The following is a 4,896-nucleotide window of genomic DNA, read 5'->3' as shown; positions in this document are numbered from 1 at the left end:
TCAAGACCAGCCTGGCCAATATGATGAAACCCTGTCTCTACTAAAAATACAAAAATTAGCTGGACATGGTGGCACATGGCTGTAGTCCCAGCTACTCAGGAGACTGAGGCAGGAGAATCGCTTGAACCCGGGAGGCGGGGGTTGCAGTGAGCCGAGATCACGGCAGTGCACTCCAGCCTGGCGACAGAGCGAGATTCCGTCTCGAAAAAATGAATAAATAGAAATTAAAAATTAAAGAAAAACATGTGGGATTTCCTGGGCTATCATGATGGTGATGAATTTCAAGTGTTTGTGGCAGTATCGCTTCCCGCCCTTTACATTACAGCTGAACATGGCCACTTGGCAGAAGCAGCTGGCCACCTGGTGTTCGTTGGTTCTGTCCATCTGCTGCCTACACAAACAGTCCAGCGTGATGGCGGTGGATGCTCAGGAGATCCTGCTCTTCAGCACCGTCAAGCTGTGGAAGCTTCCTGTGGGATCAGTCCAGGTTGTATTAGAGGAACTAAGGAAGAATGGGAACTTACAGTGGCTGGATAAGAGCAAGTCTAGCTTCCTAATCGTGTGGCAGAGGCCAGAAGAATGGGGGAAACTCATCTATCAGTGGGTCTCCAGGAGTGGCCAGAACAACTCCATACTTAGCCTGTATGAGCTGACCAACAGGGAAGACATAGAGAATAAGTTGTTCCATGGACTAAAGGAGGCCTTCTGTGGGCTCTGCAGGCCCTACAGTAGGTACATAAGGCTGAGTTCATCACCATCTCACTCGGAGACCAGTGATGGCTGAGGTGTCAGGTCCATCTGTCAGAGACCTGCTTCCTTTTACTTTCTATCTTCCACCTCTCCAGGGCTTTCAGAAGGAGACAGACTCTGTGGACCCACACACTGTACCTGTGAATCCATCAGACTCAAAAGGGCTCCAGTCCTGAAGCCTGGGACCTAGGGGTGGGTTTCTCATACCCCACATGTCTGTCCTGGGATAGGGTGAGGCTGAGGCACTCCAGAGAAAAATGTGCTTCTTCAAAGCTTGCCTCCTTCCTTTCCTATCCTAGACTGCCTCTGAGCCAGGGTCTGTAAACCTAACACTTTATGTGTGTTCACATGTGGAAGTTCATACACACATGCACCTGCACATGCTTCTGTCTCCTCATCTTCCATCCCCTTAGCTGCTGTTGCCTCCCTTGTCAGGCTGCTGCTGGATCTTTCCTAGAGAATGTGGGAAGCCTGGCTGCAGGCAGCCATCCAAGCAATAGGAAGATGGGAGGCCCATGGGCCCGGCACTGACGGGCAGGGCCCAACATTGATTTATGTTATTAAAATCTCAACTGCCCCCACTTCAGACAATAAAAACTGAGCTATATGCTGCTTACAAGAAATTCAGTTGAAATATAATGATTAGAAATGTAAAAAGCAGTAAGAAGGAATAAGGTATGCCATGGAAATACTAATCAAAAGAAAGCAGATATAACTATATTAACATCCAGAGCATGACTAATAATAATATCTCTATTGCATAAAAGAGTGTTTTGTAATATCTTTTTAATCAGGAGTGTTTTGTAATATCTTTTTATTTAATATCTGGAATTCATAGCTTGAACAAATCTCAAAAATCCATCTTTTTTTTTTTTTTTTTTTTTTTTTGAGACAGAGTCTCACTCTGTCACCCATGCTGGAGTGCGGTGGCGCAATCTCAGCTCACTGCAACTGCCATCTACTGGGTGCAAGTAATCCTCCTGCCTCAGCCTCCTGAGTAGCTGGAATTACAGGTGCCTACCACCACACCTGGCTAATTTTTGTATTTTTTTATTAGAGACAGGGTTTCACCATATTGGTCAGGCTAGTCTCAAATTCCTGACCTCAGGTGATCCACCCGCCTCGGCCTCCCAAAGTGCTGGGATTACAGGCATGAACCACCACACCCGGCCAAAAATCCATCATCTTTAATTACTGAAAATTGATCATAGTCTGTTGCAACTCTTTGAACAAGTATATTATTTACATTTTTATCCTCCAAAGACTCAAAACTAAAAAAAACTTAAGAACTCTTGTGAGGTCTGTTCCTTTGATATTTTATCAGCAAGAAAAATTTATGTGTTTTGTTTACCTCAGTTTTTTCTAAAATTGTGAAATGTATTATTTGTATCTTTGTTATGTCTGCATTGAAGATGATTAATCACGGACGATGATGTACATGGTTTTGGAGTTTTTTCTTTTCATGAAATGTTGAGAGGACAAAGCATATCCTTAGAAGCCATGACAAATTTTTTTGAAATACTTTCGGCCTAAAGGGAAATAACAAAAAGTTAAATATAGTTATTAAAGTTTATTTTGTTAGTGTTTTGAGTGCTAGTACCTCAAACAATTCTATAATGATGTGAATTATGATATAATCTAATCTTTGTTATTCTTTCTTGTATCATTTAGTTTTTAATCAACATTTTATTCAAAAAGGATATGAAGTTCTTCCTATGTTTATCTCACTAATCCACTCTTTTCTAACCTTCAAATCAACAGACACTCTATTTCCTATATATTCAGCTATTTGGATGTTTTTAATAATTGTTTTCTTATGTAAAATTGCTCATTACTTTTTGTAGCATTTCAATTTTTTTAATAGTTTGAGGGGTGCCGGTGCAGGTTTGCTTCATGGATGTGTTGTGTGTGTGTGAAGTTTGGGTTTCCAGCCTGTCCATCACCCCAGTAGTAAACACTGTACCCAACAGGTAACTTTCAACCCGTACCCCCTCCCACTCTTACCACTTTTGAAATCCCCAGTGTCTATTAGTTCCTTTTATATGTCCTTGTGTACCCATTGGTTAGCCCCCCTTATAAGTGAGAGCATGTAGTATTTGATTTTCTGTTTCTGAGTTATTTCACTTATAGTAATGGGGCCTCCAACTCCATTTATGTTGCTGCGAAAGACATAATTTCATTTTTATGATTGCATAGCATTCCATCTTTGTGTGTGTGTGTGTGTGTGTGTGTGTGTATAAATACACATACTACATTTTCTTTATCCAGTCATCTGTAGATGGACACTTAGGTTAATACCATGACTTTGCTATTGTGAATAGTGCTGCCATAAACATATGAAAAAACTATACCATGCAAACAGAAAAGAAAAATGAGCAGGAGGAGCTATACTTATGTCAGACAAAACAGACTTTAAACCAATAACTGTAAAAAAGGACAAAAAAAGGTTATTATGTAATGATAAATGGTTCAATTTAACAGGAAGATATAACTATCCCAAATATATATGCACCCAATACCAAAGCACCAAGATCCATAAAACAAATACTACTAGACCTAAGAAAAGAAACAGCAATACAATAATGGTGGGGAACTTCAACACCCCACTGACAGGACTAGACAGATGATCAAGGCAAAAATCAGCAAAGTCTTAAACTGGACTCTAGGCCAAATGGACCTACCTAACAGACATTTACAGAACCTTCCACCCAACAACTGCAGAATATACATTTTTCTTATCTGAATGTGGAACATTCTCGAAAATAGACTATATTCTTGGCCATAAGGCAAGTCTCAATGAATTTTTAAAAATCATATAAAATATCTTTTTAGACCACTGTGAAATAAAATTAGAACTCAATATCAAGAGGAACTCTCTAAACTATTTGAATATATGGAAACTGAACAAGTTGCTCCTGAATGATCTTTGAGTAAATGATGAAATTAATACAGAAATTAAAAAGATGGAAACAAATGAAAAGAGACACAACACACCAAAACTTCTGGGATATAGCAAAAGCAGTGCTGTAAGTTTATAGTGTTCAATGGCTACATTAAAAAGATAGAAAGACCTAAAACCAACAACCTAATGTCACACCTCAAGGAACTAGAAAAACAAAAACAAACCAAACTAACAGCTAGCAGAAGGAAAGAAATAGCAAAGATTAGAGCAGAATTAAATGAGATTGACACAAAAACACATGATACGAAGGATCAATGAAACAAAAAGTTGGTTCTTTGAAAAGATAATCATAATTGATAGACCACTGGCTAGACTAACCAAGAAAAAGAGAGAGAAGATTCAAATAAACACAATCAGAAATGATAAAGGTGACTTACAGTTGATACCACAGACATACAAAAGATCAGTTGAGACTACTTTGAACATCTCTATGCTCACAAACTAGAAACCCTGGGAGAAATGGATACATTCCTGGAAATGTACTACCTTCCAAGATTGAACTAGGAAGAAATAGAAATCCTGAACAGACCAATAGCGAGTAATGAAATTGACCTAGTAATAAAAAATTCCCTGACCAAGAAAAGCCCAGGGCTAGATTAATTCATAGCCAAATTTTACGAGACGTTCAATTTTTGAATAATACCAACGCATTTTGTGTTTGGGAGTACATATTCAAGTAACTGATAGATTTACAATATATAAAGCACACAAGTAGCTTCTCACTCCAAAAGTCATCTAAAGTGACTACTGATATTTGAAGGTGAATATTCTAATATTAGCAATAATTTGAATGGTGTGGCTGATTCACATTACTGACGATTTAGCACTAATTAGATATGGTGGTAACCCTAAAGGTCACAAGGATATTGATTAGTAAAAATTTATACATGCCAGAAATTATGTTTAAGTATGCATTTGGCTTTTTGGCCTTTTTAAGGCTGAGGCTTAATACCAAGGCCAGAATTGAACTGTGTGCACCCTATTCATACTATGCACCACTTCTTAGGAGGTCTTTTACCAAAATAAAAGTATAAACCAAGAAAATGGCTTCACATCTCCTATAGGTTCTGCATCAATCAAGTTAGTACTAAATTACACCTTGCTTTGCTTAATATTTTTATTATTTATTTATTTTTAGACAGGGTCTCGCTCTGTTGCTAGGCTGAGTGCAGTGGCAAAGTCAT

General features: G+C 38.6%; 1 pseudogene; it reads left to right on the top strand.

Moving 5' to 3' along the window:
- Positions 1-268: 268 nt before the first annotated feature.
- LOC105479312 (vacuolar protein-sorting-associated protein 25 pseudogene) lies at positions 269-777 on the top strand (annotated as a pseudogene).
- Positions 778-4,896: the final 4,119 nt, after the last annotated feature.

The sequence above is a fragment of the Macaca nemestrina genome, chromosome 1 (genome assembly GCF_043159975.1).
Source record: "Macaca nemestrina isolate mMacNem1 chromosome 1, mMacNem.hap1, whole genome shotgun sequence".
NCBI classification, from domain to species: domain Eukaryota; kingdom Metazoa; phylum Chordata; class Mammalia; order Primates; family Cercopithecidae; genus Macaca; species Macaca nemestrina.
The sequence above is the reverse complement of the archived record's forward strand: the minus strand, read 5'-3'. Positions and strand labels throughout refer to the sequence as shown.